This window comes from Phyllobates terribilis, unplaced genomic scaffold (genome assembly GCF_046119375.1).
Source record: "Phyllobates terribilis strain yellow unplaced genomic scaffold, ASM4611937v1 Scaffold_2__4_contigs__length_985480577, whole genome shotgun sequence".
In the NCBI taxonomy this organism is placed as follows: Eukaryota; Metazoa; Chordata; class Amphibia; order Anura; family Dendrobatidae; genus Phyllobates; species Phyllobates terribilis.
In genome coordinates this window covers 329,068,738-329,089,285 of record NW_027362762.1, presented here as the reverse complement: position 1 = coordinate 329,089,285, position 20,548 = coordinate 329,068,738, and positions in this window count along the sequence as shown.

Below are 20,548 nucleotides of genomic sequence, written 5' to 3'. Positions count from 1 at the left end.
ATTAGTGGGTTGCGTTAACTAATCATCATATCCATGTACAGTGGTGGCCAAAAGTATTGGCACCCCTGCAATTCTGTCAAATAATACTCAGTTTCTTCCTGAAAATGATTGCAATCACAAATTCTTTGGTATTATTTTCTTCATTTAATTTGTCTTCAATGAAAAAACACAAAAAGAATTGTCCTAAAGCCAAATTGGATATAATTCCACACCAAACCTAAAAAAGGGGGTGGACAAAAGTATTGGCACTGTTTGAAAAATCATGTGATGCTTCTCTAATTCGTGTAATTAACAGCACCTGTAACTTACCTGTGGCACCTAACAGGTGTTGGCAATAACTAAATCACACTTGCAGCCAGTTAACATGGATTAAAGTTGACTCAACCTCTGTCCTGTGTCCTTGTGTGTACCACATTGAGCATGGAGAAAAGAAAGAAGACCAAAGAACTGTCTGAGGACTTGAGAAACCAAATTGTGAGGAAGCATGAGAAATCTCAAGGCTACAAGTCCATCTCCAAAGACCTGAATGTTCCTGTGTCTTCCGTGCGCAGTGTCATCAAGAAGTTTAAAGCCCATGGCACTGTGGCTAACCTCCCTAGATGTGGACGGAAAAGAAAAATTGACGAGAGATTTCAACGCAAGATTGTGCGGATGGTGGATAAAGAACCTCGACTAACATCCAAACAAGTTCAAGCTGCCTTGCAGTCCGAGAGTACAACAGTGTTAACCCGTACTATCCGTCGGCGTCTGCATGAAAAGGGACTGTATGGTAGGATACCCAGGAAGACCCCACTTCTTACCCCGAGACATAAAAAAGCCAGGCTGGAGTTTGCCAAAACTTACCTGAGAAAGCCTAAAACGTTTTGGAAGAATGTTCTCTGGTCAGATGAGACAAAAGTAGAGCTTTTTGGGAAAAAAACATCAACATAGAGTGTACAGGAAAAAAAGAGAGGCATTCAAAGAAAAGAACACGGTCCCTACAGTCAAACATGGCGGAGGTTCCCTGATGTTTTGGGGTTGCTTTGCTGCCTCTGGCACTGGACTGCTTGACCGTGTGCATGGCATTATGAAGTCTGAAGACTACCAACAAATTTTGCAGCATAATGTAGGGCCCAGTGTGAGAAAGCTGGGTCTCCCTCAGAGGTCATGGGTCTTCCAGCAGGACAATGACCCAAAACACACTTCCAAAAGCACTATAAAATGGTTTGAGAGAAAGCACTGGAGACTTCTAAGGTGGCCAGCAATGAGTCCAGACCTGAATCCCATAGAACACCTGTGGTGAGATCTCAAAATGGCAGTTTGGAGAAGGCACCCTTCAAATATCAGGGACCTGGAGCAGTTTGCCAAAGAAGAATGGTCTACAATTCCAGCAGAGCATTGTAAGAAACTCATTGATGGTTACCGGAAGCGGTTGTTCGCAGTTATTTTGGCTAAAGGTTGTGCAACCAAGTATTAGGCTGAGGGTGCCAATACTTTTGTCTGGCCCATTTTTGGAGTTTTGTGTGAAATGATCAATGATTTGATTTTTGCTTCATTCTCTTTTGTGTTTTTTCCTTGCAAGCAAATTAAATGAAGATAATAATACCAAAGAATTTGTGATTGCAATCATTTTCAGGAAGAAACTGAGTATTATCTGACAGAATTGCTGGGGTGCCAATACTTTTGGCCACCACTGTATATGGGTGGTTGTATGGCATTCTACTGGTTCATACCTGCTTTCTGAGATATACACGAGTTGTTGTAGTGGCTCTGGAGTAATTGCTCCTGCTGCTGGTGTAGTACTCACCCCGACGCGCGTTTCTGTGCGTTCTTCCAAAAATTGGCCGGTTGGAATGGCCTTAATTGTAGAATGCATATGGGCTGATAAGTCATGCAACACTGAGTTTACAGAAGTGTCCTTCCGATGGATATCGGTCTGGATCAGACCTATATGGTTAACTGATATGGTAATGTCAAGAAAATCGATTTTACTTTTGCTCCGCTTATGGATCAACTTGATATTATACCTATTCAACCCTATCATGAATTCATCAAGTTCAGTCTCTGTTCCTTGCCAGATTATCAACAGGTCATCGATATATCGGAATCAGCACTGCACATGGTCAGCGGCACATGCCCCATCACAGCGAAAAATCTCCCTCTCCCAGAACCCAAAAAAGAGATTCAGGTACGGCAGGGCACATGCCGCTCCCATGCCAGTGCCGCGCTTTTGCAAGTAAAATCAATCCTTGAAAGTAAAAAAATTATGTGTGAGACTAAATTCTAACAATACCAAAATCAAGTCGACCATGGGTCCGTTCAGACTGCTCGTCTCCAGGAAAAAACGTGATGCCCTCAGACCATCATCATGCCCAATGCATGTGTAAAGGGACTCGAGGTCTGCAGTCACCAGCCACATATCCGAGTCCAATGTGATGCCATCCATCCTTCCCAGGACGTCAGAAGAGTCCTTGACATAGGAGGGCAGCGTCTCAACCTAAGATTTAAGATAAGAGTCAATGAATTTACAGATTGGGTCGCATAGCCCTCCCATGCCAGAGACTATTGGATGCACCGGGGGGTCCACCGGTACTTTGTGAATTTTGGGAAGCAAATAAAAAGCTGGAATTTTCGGAGATTTGACAGTCAGGCCTTCCAGTATCTTTTTTGGGATAATTCCTTGTTCAAAGGCTCCCTCTAAGATGCGTTGGAGTTCGTTAGAAAAAGTGTGTATTGGACTGCTAGAGGGAAAAAGGTAATTATCTTTAATCCTAAGCTGTTTAAATGTTTCTTTCTCATATTTTGTGGGGGGCCAGATCACAACATTCCCTCCCTTGTTGTCAGCCGCCTTGATTTCTACATCATTCAATGCTTTGAGTTCCTTGAGAGCTTTTCTGTGTTGAGGTTTTAAATTGTCTCCTCTGATTCCACACGGAATCTTTTTCAGATCTTCCATAACCAACTTAGCAAAAATTTCAATTTGCGGACAGACTGACTAGGGAGGGAATGTGGTTGATCTGGGCATAACAGATTTAGGGAAATCACCCACGTTATAGACCCCTGTTCCCGTAGCAGTTCCTCTAATACTTTATGGGCCTCCAATTCAGCCTCACTATCCAGATCCGAATTATGTCTATGATGTAATTTTTTAAGGGTCAATTTGTGACAGAAGAGGTGGAGGTCCTTTACAGCAGTAAAATAATTAAAACCACTGGAGAGCGAGAATGAGAGGCCAAACTTAAGAAGTTCACATTGTGAAGGGGACAGACTATGTCTAGAAAGGTTTATTACCTCTAAATTATTACTTCTAGTCTTCTTAGTGTATTGGTAAGTAGGAGTAGTCTTCCTTTTGGAATACGTTTTAGTCCCAATTGTCCTTGCTTCTCTCCCATTCCCCAGATTGATGTTACTTTCTGGTTGTGGGTCAATCATAGTGGGACGTGGCTCGTCCATGGATGTATATGAGGAAACCGAACCAGAATGGAATTTTGTGACTAATCCCTTTCTGTTCCCCTTATTCCTCCACCTATACATGGTATTATTTTGCAAGTCCATCATGTCTCTGTAGCGTCGGCGTCCCTGCCTCCTGCTAGGCAGGGACGCTGCTCCCCTCACCTCTCCGCTCCGTGCCCGGCGTCCTCCTCCCGCTCTGCTGGCAGCGCGCGCTGCTTCCCGGCCACTGTGCTTAGGGCGCGCGCGCTCTCCCCCTCTCTTAAAGGGGCCGCGCGCGTCGTCCTAAGGAGTCCCCGGCCAATGGCCGGAGGACCTCACCATATATAAGGCACCTCCTCCAAAATGGAGGTGCCCGAGCAATGTTGTTGCATAGCCTATCATTCTGCTTCAGCCCTCAGGTCCCGTTACCAGATACCTGCCAGTTACCTGCCAGATTCCTGCTTGATACCTGCCTGATACTTGTCTATCTACTTGCATTCCTGCGGTCCGACAGTCTGCCTACCAGCCCTGCCAGTCTGTCTATGGATCTGATTGCCCGCTCACCTGGGAGCGCTCATCTGCTACCTGCCTGCTAGCCTACCTAGAGGCTCTGCCGTCACGTGCTGTGACCACCTGCCTGTCCAGAGACTCTTACCCGCTCACCTGGGAGCGCTCATCTGCTACCTGCCTGCTAGCCTACCTGGAGGCTCTGCCGTCACGTGCTGTGACCACCTGCCTGTCCAGAGACTCTTACCCGCTCACCTGGGAGCGTCCACCTGCTACCTGCCTGCTAGCCTACCTGGAGGCTCTGCCGTCACGTGCTGTGACCACCTGCCTGTCCAGAGACTCTTACCCGCTCACCTGGGAGCGTCCGCCTGCTACCTGCCTGCTAGCCTACCTGGAGGCTCTGCCGTCACCTGCTGTGACCACCTGCCTGTCCAGAGACTGTTGCCCGCTCACCTGGGAGCGTCCACCTGCTACCTGCCTGCTAGCCTACCTGGAGGCTTAGCCATCACTTGCTGTGACCACCTGCCTGTCCAGAGACTCTTGCCCGCTCACCTGGGAGCGTCCACCTGCTACCCGCCTGCTAGCCTATCTGGAGGCTTAGCCGTCACTTGCCGTGACCACCCGCCTGTCATGAGACTGTTCCCGTCACTTGCCGTGACCTCCTGCCCTTCTACCCAGAGACTGTCCCCGTCACTTGCCGTGACCTCCTGCCCTTCTACCCAGAGACTGTCCTCGTCACTTGCCGTGACCTCCTGCCCTTCTACCCAGAGACTGTCCCCGTCACTTGCCGTGACTACCTGCCCGCCTACCCTGGGAGCCACCCGCTTCCTTACAAGGACTGCCCCTTTGTATCGTTGCTCAGAGGTTCCACCTCCCAGACCCGTTACAGTCTCTTTGGAGTTTTTTGACCTTAATACCACAAATGTCTTACTCCCACTTAATAAAATTGTTTTCCAACTCTTTATTCAATTCTTCCAGAGCTTTATTGGACAATTCTTTCCTAAGATTACCTTGTATCTCCTCTACCTCTTTTTCAATGTCCTTCAAAATCTTATCATCCAATTGTGCCAATATCTCCATAAAGCCTCTGGAGCATTCCCCCGCAGTCTTTTCCCATCTTGTTTTCATCATCTCCTCATCCATCAAATATGAGGGGAAAATTTGTACTCGTAACCCACGTGGTATTAATCCTTTAGACAAGTACCGTTCCAAAAAGGCGATGCTCTACCACACACGTGTGCGTCGATGGAAGAGCTCCTTGAGCCTATCAATCTGATCCTTAGTGTCTCTACCATCTAAAAACAAACTTGAATCCTTTTTAACACCTCGTTTAGCTTCGTTAACCATGTTTGGTCACATGACCGGTAATCCATATAATAGATGCAACAACACAGACAATGAGTATGCAGTGATAGCCAACGACACTAATTGCTTGTCTAACACAGAAACTAAATCTAGTTATAGTTATATTAAGGTAAATACAACAAGAGTAATACAATAGGTTATGACGCTTTGTATATTAAATGCGATACCTTATTCAACACTCTATATGGGTACACTAGCCTTAATATCTAGCAGTTGGACTCCTAATAGGACCTGTATATCTCAGCTTATCGGATGTCACTCCCAGTACTAGGCTCGTCACCATCGTACACTCTTGTATGTACATCTGTTTGTTCCACTGGTCCTAGCAGGGGTCACCGGTACATCCCGTTAGGCCACACGTCCCCAATATATGAGTCACTTGGTACCCAGTGCTTTCCTCGCACTGACCGTCTTTGTTCCCTGAATCACGGCCCCGGCCCACACCCTGTATCGTACATCAACGCTGGAGCTAACGGCCCGATTCACCCAGGACTTCTCTTTCAGTACGACGTTCCATCCCATCCAAAGATTAGCGTCTGACTTTTGATACTTGACCGGCGGGGTACAGATGTTGGGGCTTCACCGGCGAAGTCTGGATGTTGAGCCTTGACCGGCGAAGTCTGGATGTTGGCTCTTGACCGACGACATCTGGACTTCAGTGCTTCACCAACAATGTCTCGCCTGCTTTAGTACCCAGTCACTCGCAGATGACTCTACTCCGGCGATAACCACAAGCTCTTTGTACTGCTCATGCATCCTCTCCTTCTCATGTCTTGGCGCCAACTGAGTTCCCGCTTCGCCATCCCGGCCTTTTATATTTAGCAACTGCGCCACAGCTGTCACCTGACTCGGTGTCCCCTTCAAGATCTTTCCTCCAGGAATATTCTCCTCATCTTTCAGCTCCCTTCTGTTAAACTCAACCAGTGGGTGATGGAATTTGGTCGTGAGTGCTGTGGAACGTTGGCTAATTTCATCTTACTCTTTCCACCCCCTTACACATACAAGGGAGAGATACTGCCACACCATGATCGAACTACATATTACCGCCACATAGTGACCAAATAATACCACATTCAAGTGAAAAATACCACCACACCATGACCAGAGTACATATTACCACCAAATAGTGACCAAATAATACCACAGACACGGAAAAAATACTACCACACCATGACCGGGCCACATACCACTACCACATAATGACTGAATAATACCACATACAAGGGACAAATACTGCCATACCATAACCAGACAACATATTACCACCACATAGTGACCGAATAATACAACAATAATGATGATGAATAAAAACCACACTACTAATAACACAAATATTACCACTGGTGATATTATACACAGGAGCTCTGTATACAGCAACGGTGTACAGGTAATACAGTGATCACCAGTGACATTATACACCGGAGCTCTGTATATAGTGTCAGTGTACAGGTAATACAGGGATCACCAGTGTCATTATACACAGGAGCTCTGTATATTCTATATAGTGTATAGTAGTTGAAGTCATTCATATTCACATTTCTTTTTGAACTGGCGCAGAGATCTATCACTTCTTCCAGTTAGAACTTGTCTCTGCAGAAAATAAGACACGGTTATCTGTAGCTAATCACATCTAGAGCACATTCCCCACCTTTTTCCCGACTTCTACACTACATCAGAAGAAAAAAAGCGATAAAGTGCCGCCCTAGCAGGAGCTCCCATTTGTAACCCACATGGAAGACCGTATCCTCAAAAGTAAATTATATTACAGCAGTAATAATGTCCCCTGATTGGCCCCTACAGTAATTATATTATCATAAAACAATAATGTATGTTCCTTAATCATGGCCCCCATACAGTAACTATGTCACCCATTCCAGCACCCTTTTATTTAATAATGTCCCAGATCCTGGGCCCATTTATTTATTAATGTCCCCATGCCAGGCCCCTATATTGCTTCATCCAAGGCCCCTGTGTTGCCCTCATCCTTGTCCCCTATGTCACCCCGTCACTCCTATATGTCCACTACCCTGCCCATTCACAGAGAGGAAAAAAAAGATTCTTCTCACCTTCCTGACGTGGTTGTTGAAATGGCTGCCGACTCATATGAAGCTGCGCGCTGATGTCAGTGCACGCCGCGCGGTGCATAGCAGTGACATTGAAAGGCCGCCAGCCTATCAAAAACTGCGCGCTTCAGCATGCGGCCTCTGATAGGCTGGCAGCCATTTAACGTCACTGCTATGCACCGCACACTGACGTCGGCACCTGGGGCATAACAGTGGCGTTCAGTGGAGGCCCGCCTGTCAGTGGCCGCAGGCTGAAGTGCGCGACCTCTGATAGGCCCCCAGACGCTGACACCAGATTAATATTAGCAATGCTTTCAGTGGGTTCAGACAACAATGTAATGTGTAGGGGTGTAAGCGACTGTCTCTGGTGTCAGATGCCAGAAGGAAAAGGGATCATTTAGCTTGGATTTCCATACCTTTTTCCTCTTGTAGATGAGCATTACAGATTACATAAATGATTACAAGCCAAAAAGAAATGTTTTTACCTTCTTTTTCGTATTTTATAGTGATTAAAGATATACTTTCTTATATGCATGAATATTATTACACAGCAAAGACGCAGTGTTTTCTTGTGGCTCCTTTGGAGACAGCGCGCAGTTTGACAAATACGTTATCCGATGTAAGTATGGCGTTATCAGACATACTCTTTAATGTTGAAGCTGCTTATCTTTAGACATTAATGTCCCTTTAAAACATATCACATTGCAAATATTTCCTAACAGCTGCATGCAAAGTAAATACCAATGTCTGATCTCAACTATGAATTCTTTAAGCCCATATGATATATGATGTCCATGCAGAATAAATTGCACTAGGCAGCAATGTGACCATCAGAAATTTCTGGGCCCCATACTATATAATAGTCCGAGCTTCTGTGATACCTTACTGTGTTTCCTAGCTTTCCTGAACATAGGGTATATTTTATATTGAAATTAGATTGGTAGACGCCCTAACGATCAACATGAGGAATTAAAGGGAATTTCCCAACTTATAAAGTGATGGCATGGGTATTTCATCACTTTATGGGCTCACCCACAGAAGCGATGATTCTCTTTTCTGAGAAAATCGGATCGACTACAGTAATGACACTCTGATCAGAGTTTAATCCGAGTGTCAGTTTACTGTGATCTAATTCTCTCGCTTGAGAGATTCATATCAGAGGTGCGGAGAAGACGGAGAGCTTAATTTCTTAATCTTCTATTGTTGGTGTCCGCGTAAATCGGACTGCATTCGGATGTCATGCTAGTGAAGTCAATTCTTTTACATGCTCCCATAGACTTGAATGGGTGCTCGTGATCCAATTTGGGAAGCCACTAGCAGCATGCTGTGATTTTTTTCTGAGAAAAAAAACAGATCTGCACTTCCCCATATATAACAGTGGTGTGAGTGTTATCCGAGTTATATGCTTTTTTTAAGCGAACCTTATGAATGGGTATTTCATCACTTTATGGATGTAGCTCTCACTTTTGGGATCCTTATTGATCCTAAAAATGAAACCATTGATGTGGCCTATTCATTTTCAAGATCAGTGGGTATCTCAAAGACCAGACCTCCACTGATCTTAAAGTGATTATCCTAATGTCATATATTAGCATATCCTAAATTTTATATATTCTGCTAAAGCATAATGCATTAAAAACTGTGGTTGCTTGTGTGAAATCTCTTCTCCCGTAGCAAGATTTGTATTCAATGCCCAAGAATTTTGCATTCAAAACACTAAGGCTTCAATTCAACAAAGTGTATGCGCCAGAAATCTGAAATAAAACACTTTGAAAAGTCAAATTGTTTTTGCGCAATGGGAGGCTTCAGACAAATGATGCAACTTTGACATTTTAAAATGCCAAAATGGGCAGAGCTGGGGCGGGACGGGGCATGGTGACTCCCACTCATCTATTTCACGATGACCGGTGGCATAGCTTACTTACTACGGAGGCGCATGCCAGTTTTAAGATGCGCCTGACTCATTTAGAGGCGTGCGCCCCATAATGAATCAGACTCCTCTGACTCCTCCCCTCATCAATTCTGGTGTGAACAACGCCGGTCTTGATGAATCAAGTCCTAAATATCAAAGCTTAAGATTCAAATGATGCATATTGGGATATTCATATCTGAATTGCTGGCCTGCTGACTAGGAATGAGTCTTCACACAAGGATGCATTGTAGATTAAAAGTAGTTTATCATTCAACGCGTTTCAGGGCTGCACCAGCCCCATTTTCAAGAAAAATACTTTGCATGGTGGCTCAGGGCAGCACGGTGGCTCAGTGGCTAGCACAGTTGCTTTGCAGCGCTGGGGTCCTGGGTTCAAGTCCTAACAAGGACAACATCTGCAAGGAGTTTGTATGTTCTCCCCGTGTTTGTGTGGGTTTCCTCCGAGTTCTCCGGTTTCCTCCCACAATCCAAAGACATACTGATAGGGAATCTATATTGTGAGCCCCAATGGGGGCAGTGATGATAACGTCTGTAAAGCACTGTGGAATTAATGGCGCTATATAAGTGAGTAAAATAAATAAATAATAGCATACACGAAGCTTAAGATTCAGGCATCCTGCACTAAAGTACTGTTTTTAATGTTATATACACATGTACATGTATGTAAGAAAACAAGTTATATGTCCGGCGAGGCGTCCCCTCACCCAGATTTATCCAACCTCAGTTGATACAATCGCCCTCCCCACCTGTTTGTGATTGATTTTTTCTGCACTGCCCAAGGCATCCCCTTAGTCTGGTGGATTTCAGGCATGCAAGTGACATCTTTACTACCGGGGTATTCACAGTGAATCTGGCTGTACTGTCCTCAGCTTCCTTGCAGGCAGCAAAGCCGTCACATGCAGACATGAGATTCACTGTACAGAGGAAATGCTCTGAGCAGTGCAGAGAACATCTGTTACACCCAGGGAAGTGAGATTGCAGCATCTGAGGTCGGACTAGTCTGGGTGAAAAGATGCCTCACTGGACACGCCTGACATTGTCGTGTTGAGAAACTGCTCTTGGAACTCTTTGAAGAAATTTTTATACCCCCATTTCCACTACCAAATCAATGTAAGTAGACTAGAGGGGTTCGCCTACTTTAAATTATGCCACTGCACTCCATCATCTTGGGGGTAGGAATGGTGGGACATTCCGTCGTAAATGCCTCTTCATGGCATTGCCCACATGGTCTCCACACCAATCTCCGGCTATCATTATTTTCAAGAGCAGGACTCATAGCTGAAGAGGATAGACTCCATTCCATTCTCCAGTGTCCATCTGGAGGCCATGTGGGCAAGAAATTTTCTGAAAACATGAGATGTTCTGAAAATGTTGTTTTCATTTTTTCATCATGTGCATATCATTCACATCCATCCTTTGAATTCCATAATGCCTCAACTTTTTTCTTCCAGTTGCAATCTCAATGTTGAGCAGTGCATATATATATATATACAGTGGTGGCCAAAAGTATTGGCACCCCTGCAATTTTGTCAGATAATACTCAGTTTCTTCCTGAAAATGATTGCAATCACAAATTCTTTGGTATTATTATCTTCATTTAATTTGCTTGCAAGGAAAAAACACAAAAGAGAATGAAGTAAAAATCAAATCATTGATCATTTCACACAAAACTCCAAAAATGGGCCAGACAAAAGTATTGGCACCCTCAGCCTAATACTTGGTTGCACAACCTTTAGCCAAAATAACTGCGAACAACCGCTTCCGGTAACCATCAATGAGTTTCTTACAATGCTCTGCTTGAATAGTTGACCATTCTTCTTTGGCAAACTGCTCCAGGTCCCTGATATTTGAAGGGTGCCTTCTCCAAACTGCCATTTTGAGATCTCTCCACAGGTGTTCTATGGGATTCAGGTCTGGACTCATTGCTGGCCACCTTAGAAGTCTCCAGTGCTTTCTCTCAAACCATTTTATAGTGCTTTTGGAAGTGTGTTTTGGGTCATTGTCCTGCTGGAAGACCCTTGACCTCTGAGGGAGACCCAGCTTTCTCACACTGGGCCCTACATTATGCTGCAAAATTTGTTGGTAGTCTTCAGACTTCATAATGTTATGCACACGGCCAAGCAGTCCAGTGCCAGAGGCAGCAAAGCAACCCCAAAACATCAGGGAACCTCCGCCATGTTTGACTGTAGGGACCGTGTTCTTTTCTTTGAATGCCTCTTTTTTTTTCCTGTACACTCTATGTTGATGCTTTTTCCCAAAAAGCTCTACTTTTGTCTCATCTGACCAGAGAACATTCTTCCAAAACGTTTTAGGCTTTCTCAGGTAAGTTTTGGCAAACTCCAGCCTGGCTTTTTTATGTCTTGGGGTAAGAAGTGGGGTCTTCCTGGGTATCCTACCATACAGTCCCTTTTCATTCAGACGCCGACGGATAGTACGGGTTGACACTGTTGTACCCTCGGACTGCAGGGCAGCTTGAACTTGTTTGGATGTTAGTCGAGGTTCTTTATCCACCATCCGCACAATCTTGAGTTGAAATCTCTCGTCAATTTTTCTTTTCCGTCCACATCTAGGGAGGTTAGCCACAGTGCCATGGGCTTTAAACTTCTTGATGACACTGTGCACGGAAGACACAGGAACATTCTGGTCTTTGGAGATGGACTTGTAGCCTTGAGATTGCTCATGCTTCCTCACAATTTGGTTTCTCAAGTCCTCAGACAGTTCTTTGGTTTTCTTTCTTTTCTCCATGCTCAATGTGGTACACACAAGGACACAGGACAGAGGTTGAGTCAACTTTAATCCATGTTAACTGGCTGCATGTGTGATTTAGTTATTGCCAACACCTGTTAGGTGCCACAGGTAAGTTACAGGTGCTGTTAATTACACGAATTAGAGAAGCATCACATGATTTTTCAAACAGTGCAAATACTTTTGTCCACCCCCTTTTTTAGGTTTGGTGTGGAATTATATCCAATTTGGCTTTAGGACAATTCTTTTTGTGTTTTTTCATTGAAGACAAATTAAATGAAGATAATACCAAAGAATTTGTAATTGCAATCATTTTCAGGAAGAAACTGAGTATTATCTGACAGAGTTGCAGGGGTGCCAATACTTTTGGCCACCACTGTATACATATATATATATATATATATATATATATATATATATATATATATATATATATACACACTGCTCAAAAAAATAAAGGGAACACTCGAATAACACATCCTAGATCTGAATGAATGAAATATTCTCATTGAATACTTTGTTCTGTACAAAGTTGAATGTACTGACAACAAAATCACACAAAAATCATTAATGGAAATCAAATTTATTAACCAATGGAAACGTGGATTTGGAGTCACCCCCAAAATTAAAGTGGAAAAACACACTACAGGCTGATCCCACTTTGATGTAATGTCCTTAAAACAAGTCAAAATGAGGCTTAGTATTGTGTGTGGCCTCCACGTGCCTGTATGACCTCCCTACAATGCCTGGGCATGCTCCTGATGAGGTTGCGGATGGTCTCCTGTGGGATCTCCTCCCAGACCTGAACTAAAGCATCCGCCAACTCCTGGACAGTCTGTGGTGCATGGACAGCCAATGACTTTTGTGTTTTCATTGTCTGTAAGCCATAATCATCAACATTAACAGAAATAAACACTAGAAATAGATCTCTTTGTAATGACTCATGAGTTTCACTTTTTGTATTGAAGAACTGAAATAAATTAACTTTTTGATGATATTCTAATTTAGTGAGATGCACCTGTATATACAGTTTTCTAGATACAATTATGCTTTACTTTTATTTCACTTCTAAACTTTCAGTTCATTACCAAGCTCCTATGTCATAAGGGATTACAGACACAACGGTGCCTGAAGGAAAAATGAATCATCAGGAAGTGTAATGATCTCAAAGCATAGTCTATAACAATTAACAGCTGCTCCACTGAACCTTATAAATGGCACTGATACTTACTCTACCTCCCAGTTCCTTTCAATGAATACTTTTTTTGTCCCCAATGATTTCTTCTTCTGTGAATTCTGACACTAACCTGCTTTATTAGGTAGAAACATAATTATCCTATCGAAAACTGTTAAACTTTCCTCAAAGCTATTGTCCGCCATAAGACTCCACCAATCCCTATACCAAAGTCCCCTTTCTAAGCAGAGTAACAGTGTACATGTGTGACCATCACTCCTATAGACAGTGAATGGAGAGGTAGCTGCACATGCTCACATTATCTTCATTCACAAAGGGGTCTTTGGGATTCCCACTCTTGCGATTGGTTGGAGTCCCAACTCTCAGGCCCAAGGCCATCATTTATCACCTATCTTGTTAATGTGATATATGCTGTTTATATGATAATCGTATAAAGGAGATAAACAACATTAATTTAATGTTGGCAAAAAAGGGGGCAGGAGAAATAACTGTCAGATGAACAAGCGTTTAGCTAGGAACTATGCATAGTGTGGCCACTGGCCAGCTTTATTTTTAGACTTTATACTGTATATGTTTACATTCAAAGTGTAATCCTGACTCAGTTTCTGAAAAAGCATTGATCGGGATATCTCATCAGGATAGTAGCATGGTGGCTCAGTGGTTAGCAGTGTTGCTTTGCAGCACTGGGTTCATGGTGTGGTCGATTGGCTCACTCGGCTCCTTCCAGAGGTAGACACAGGAACATTTTAGTCTGCTGGTTTATTTCAGTATGGCATAAACCACGGCACGTTCAACAAAATAACATGGCCTTGCTGGCATAACGGCAAAACAAAAGATAAATGATAGCACAGTCCATAAGCATGCCGGATTCGCCCGCTCAGGTTACAATACACTTCAGCTCCTACTGAGGTTCCACACAGGAGACTTCCGTGCCTCCAAACACACAACAAAAAAAAACTCAGTAGCTGGAGATTTATCTTCTCCAGCCACACCCTTGAAGTGGAGATATGGTGAGTAGCCGTCCCACCCATCTCTTACAACTACTCACAAAAAAGTCAACTCAAACATGGCTGATTAACTTCTTGAGCTCCTAACATGCTGGAGACAAGCTTCTGGGTTTCACATCACGGAAGACAGCAACATCCGTGACACAAATCTCCCCTCACATACAGTACAGACAAAAAGTTTGGACACACCTTCTCATTTAAAGATTTTTCTGTATTTTCTTGACTATGAAAATTGTACATTAACACTGAAGGCATCAAAACTATGAATTAACACATGTGGAATTATATACTTAACAAAAAAGTGTGAAACAACTGAAAATATGTCTTATATTCTAGGTTCTTCAAAGTAGCCACCTTTTGCTTTGATGACTGCTTTGCACACTCTTGGCATTCTCTTGATGAGCTTCAAGAGGTAGTCACCGGAAATGGTCTTCCAACAATCTTGAAGGAGTTCCCAGAGATGCTTAGCACTTGTTGGCCCTTTTGCCTTCACTCTGCGGTCCAGCTCACCCCAAACCATCTCGATTGGGTTCAGGTCTGGTGACTGTGGAGGCCAGGTCATCTGGCGTAGCACCCCATCACTCTCCCTCTTGGTCAAATAGCCCTTACACAGCCTGGAGGTGTGTTTGGGGTCATTGTCCTGTTGAAAAATAAATGATGGTCCAACTAAATGCAAACCGGATGGAATAGCATGCCGCTGCAAGATGCTGTGGTAGCCATGCTGGTTCAGTATGCCTTCAATTTTGAATAAATCCCCAACAGTGTCACCAGCAAAGCACCCCCACACCATCATACCTCCTCCTCCATGCTTCACGGTGGGAACCAGGCATGTAGAGTCCATCCTTTCACCTTTTCTACGTGGCACAAAGACATGGTGTTTGGAACCAAAGATCTCAAATTTGGACTCATCAGACCAAAGCACAGATTTCCATTGGTCTAATGTCCATTCCTTGTGTTCTTTAGCCCAAACAAGTCTCTTCTGCTTGTTGCCTGTCCTTAGCAGTGGTTTCCTAGCAGTTATTTTACCATGAAGGCCTGCTGCACAAAGTCTCCTCTTAACAGTTGTTGTAGAGATGTGTCTGCTGCTAGAACTCTGTGTGGCATTGACCTGGTCTCTAATCTGATAAACTTATCCTCAGAAGCAGAGGTGACTCTTGGTCTTCCTTTCCTGGGGCGGTTCTCATGTAAGCCAGTTTCTTTGTAGCGCTTGATGTTTTTTGCAACTGCACTTGGGGACACTTTCAAAGTTTTCCCAATTTTTCGCACTGACTGACCTTCATTTCTTAAAGTAATGATGGCCACTCGTTTTTCTTTACTTAGCTGCTTTTTTCTTGCCATAATACAAATTCTAACAGTCTATTCAGTAGGACTATCAGCTGTGTATCCACCTGACTTCTGCACAATACAACTGATGGTCCAAACCCCATTTATAAGGCAAGAAAACCCACTTATTAAACCTGACAGGGCACACCTGTGAAGTGAAAACCATTTCCGGTGACTACCTCTTGAAGCTCATCAAGAGAATGCCAAGAGTATGCAAAGCAGTCATCAAAGCAAAAGGTGACTACTTTGAAGAACCTAGAATATAAGACATATTTTCAGTTGTTTCACACTTTTTTGTTAAGTACAGTTATATGAAAAAGTTTGGGCACCCCTATTAATCTTAAGCTTAATGTTTTATAAAAATTGGTGTTTTTGCAACAGCTATTTCAGTTTGATATATGTAATAACTGTTGGACACAGTAATGTTTCTGCCTTGAAATGAGGTTTATTGTACTAACAGAAAATGTGCAATCTGCATTCAAGCAAAATTTGACAGGTGCATAAGTATGGGCACCTCACCAGAAAAGTGACATCAATATTTAGTAGATCCTCCTTTTGCAAAAATAACAGCCTCTAGTCGCTTCCTGTAGCTTTTAATGAGTTCCTGGATCCTGGATGAAGGTATTTTTGACCATTCCTCTTTACAAAACAATTCCAGTTCAGTTAAGTTTGATGGTCGCCGAGCATGGACAGCCCTCTTCAAATGATCCCACAGATGTTCAATGATATTCAGGTCTGGGGACTGGCATGGCCATTCCAGAACATTGTAATTGTTCCTCTGCATGAATGCCTGAGTAGATTTGGAGCGGTGTTTTGGATCATTGTCTTGCTGAAAGATCCATCCCCTGCATAACTTCAACTTTGTCACTGATTCTTGAACATTATTGTCAAGAATCTGCTGATACTGAGTGGAATCCATGCGTCCCTCAACTTTAACAAGATTCCCGGTGCCGGCATTGGCCACACAGCCCCAAAGCATGATGGAACCTCCACCAAATTTTACTGTGGGTAGCAAGTGTTTTTCTTGGAATTCTGTGTTTTTTTGCCACCATACATAACGTCTTTTTGTATGACCAAACAACTCAATCTTGGTTTCATCAGTCCACAGGACTTTCTTCCAAAAAGAAATTGGCTTCTCCAAATGTGCTTTTGCATACCTCAGCCGACTCTGTTTGTGGCGTGCTTACAGAAACGGCTTCTTTCGCATCACTCTCCCATACAGCTTCTCCTTGTGCAAAGTGCGTTGTATAGTTGACCGATGCACAGTGACACCATCTGCAGCAAGTTGATGCTGCAGCTCTCTGGAGGTGGTCTGCGGATTGTCCTTGACTGATCTCACCGTTCTTCTTCTCTGCCTTTCTGATGTTTTTCTTGGCCTGCCACTTCTGGCCTTAACAAGAACTGTCCCTCTGTTCTTCCATTTCCTTACTATGTTCCTCACAGTGGAAACTGACAGGTTAAAACTCTGAGACAGCTTTTTGTATCCTTCCCCTGAACAACTATGTTGAATAATCTTTGTTTTCAGATCATTTGACAGTTGTTTTGAGGAGCTCATGATGCCACTCTTCAGAGGAGATTCAAACAGGAGAACAACTTGCAAGTGGCCACTTTAAGTAGCTTTTCTCATGATTGCATACACCTGGCTATGAAGTTCAAAGCTCAATGAGGTTACAAAACCAAAAAAAGTGCTTTAGTAAGTCAGTAAAAAGTAGTTAGGAGTATTTAAAACAAGAAAATGATAAGGGTGCCCATACTTATGCACCTGTCAAATTTTGTTTGAATGCAGATTGCACATTTTCTGTTAGTACAATAAACCTCATTTCAAGGCAGAAACATTACTGTGTCCAACAGTTATTACATATATCAAACTAAAATAGCTGTTGCAAAAACACCAATATTTTTATAAAACATTAAGCTTAAGATTAATAGGGGTGCCCAAACTTTTTCATATAACTGTATATAATTCAACATGTGTTAATTCATAGTTTTGATGCCTTCAGTGTGAATGTACAATTTTCATAGTCATAAAAATACAGAAAAATCTTTAAATGAGAAGGTGTGTCCAAACTTTTGGTCTGTACTGTATATCGCCAGTGACCCTGTCACAATGGGTTCAAATCTCACTGAGGACAACATCTGCAAGGAGTTTGTATGTTTTTTTCTGTGTTTGAGTGGTTTTCCTCCCACACTCCAAAGACATACTTCATGAATTTTGAGCCCCAATGGGGACAGAGACGATGATGTGTGTAAAGCGCTGTGGTTTAAATGGTGCTATATAGCAATTGAACGTTACAGAGGGGATCCCCAGCATCAGTTCCCAACTCTGTTGAACCTGGATTTTCAGTGTCTTCTATGGACAGCAATTAATTTGGATGGTGCTCATGCTATATTTCCCTTGCAGCATGAGGACGGTACTTTTTCAAGGAGTGCTATACTGTTGTTGCACAGGTATCCTCTGCTGGTTCTGACAACTGGGCCAGTATTCCGTTGGCTGATGTGCTGTGTGGTAACTACTGTGGGTGTTCTCAACATAGAGTGTGCAGTGTATGAATAATCCTACCTTACAGTGCCTTATTATAAGAGTTGTGCAGTACAGTCCCAAATAAAAGGGCCATACATTGATCCATCTATTCATCTGTACAGTTTTCGTGCTGGTCTTTTAATGTGCATGCTTTTCAGGTTTCATGAATGGTATAATCCTCCCACCTAGTGGACAATTGTCAGTGGTGTTTTTATTCATCAGGAAAGCTGGCTCTGAATTTTAGTAAATGTCTCACAGTCACAAAATCATTTTGGATAGTGCATGTAAAAACATTACAGAAAAATACTTTTAGAAACAGCATTTTTCTCAAAATTACCTGTTATTGATGGGGGCTTTGAGCCAAAATAAAAAGTGAATCGAGCAAAAAGGGAAATTAAAAGGCTTTATTCTCACGTACGTGATATAAAAGGGATCTCCACTGCTTGGACAAACCCTTCTTATATACTGTGTTACCAATGTAAAGTAAAAATAACAGATACTCACTTCCCACAACAATGCAGTTCCAGCGAATTCGGCGGCAGTTCTCCCAGCACTTGGGTGACATTGTTATGCCATGTGAGTGGTGTAGCAAATCAGCGGATGCTAATGGTCCGCAGTTCTTACATTTCCTTTGGATGAAACTTGAATGATTGGCCCTGGTTCTGTATTTATGTACTGATTCTGGTTCTGAATTTCTTTGCTGTTATTGGTTCTGATCCTGTACAGATGCAGTAATTCATAATTTGTCAGATGTATTTATGTTAAAACTAGAGCATTAACGCTTTGTATTTAAAGGCCACAGGTGCTACCATTTTAGCTCTCCTGTGAAACTCAGCCACATGCTGGCATTGCAGTATATAGTATAAGCAATCAAACAATAGCAGGTTCAAGTCCCCTAAAATAAACATATTTAGTAAAGCCCCATCCTTAAATGTCTGGTCTATTAAAAATTGCCAAAATATAAAATTAAATAACCTGAATGGTAAAAAAATAAAAAATTGAAACACTAGATTTTATTATTTGGCCACCTCACTTCCCTAAAAAATGCGATAGAAATCGATTAAAACATTGTGTGTATTACAAATGGCATGAATAAGGCTATGTGCGCACGTTCAGGATTTGATTTCAGAACTTTCTGCAGCATTTCTGCATATCTTTGTAGGAAAAATGCGCGTTTTGCCGCAATTTTATTGATGCGTTTTTGTACATCAAAGAATTATTTTTGGAGCTAAATAAAGATATTTGAAGAAAGAAACGTGTGACATCGCTTTAACCCTTGGATTACCGTCAGACCTGGGGTGAGTATATGGGTTAATTTAAATGATTAAAGAATGTGTCTGCTGTATTTCAAATAAAGTGTTTTACTCTGTGTGTGTTTATTTAACTCTTTACTTTACTTTAATTAGGTTTAGTAATGAAAGGGCCTGATTGACACCTTCTTCATCACTAGCCAAAAGGGCTAGGTGTCAGCTAAAGCCAATCTCATTAGCATTCCCATTAATGTAATTTCTGGGGCAGCTGAGAGCTGCTATTTTTATCCTAGGAAGGTGCCATTAGACAAACATTATTATTAATAACAGCTCACAGCTGTTTGTTTAGCCGCTATGTCCCGACGATCAGTAACAAGCAGCGCTTTGTACACAGCGTATTTTTGCTGCGTCCAAAACACTGTGTTCTAATGCCGCACTTTTATTGTCAATACATGTGGATCCACCGCATATAATGACATTTTCATCGGTCAAAATCTGCAGCGGAGACTAACATGTCCGCTACAGAAATAGATATGCTGTAGGTGAGTTTGGGTATGTGCCCACGATCAGGAGTCGCTGCAGGTTTGAAGCTGCATGTTTATGCAGCATCAAACCCAGAGCGTCCAGATGTTACAGCATAGTGGATGGGTTTTCTAGACATCCCATGTCCACTATGTGTGCATCTGAGGCTGCGGATCACCCGCGGACACTGACATGCGTCTTTCAGGACCGCAGCATGTCAAATTCTCTTGCTTAGTTGCTAGTCTCCACAACAGAAAATTGACCACTAGAATGTATTGAATGCGTTAAATCCGCATGGTTCAGTGAACACGTGGTTTTACCTGCGTTCAATAGAATGCAACGTTTTGGATGCAGCAAAAATATGCTGCGTCCAAAGCGCTGCTACATCCAAATCGTGGGCACATAGCCTAAAATTAAAAAAAAAAATAGCGTGGGCTCCCGCGTCATTTTTATAACCAGCAGAGGGAAAGCAGACCGCTGGGAGCTGATATTAATAGCCAGGGAAGGGGCCATTAGTCAAAAATGTTCCCTGGCTATTAATAACAGCCCACAGCTTTTTGGTTAGCCTTTACTGGCTAGATTACAGGGGGGCCCCAGAAAAAAATTGACATTGGATCCCCCCATAAAATCTATCCAGAAAAGGCTAAACAGACAGCTGTGGGCTGATATTAATAGCCAGGGAAGGGGCCATTGATCCTGGTCCCCTCCA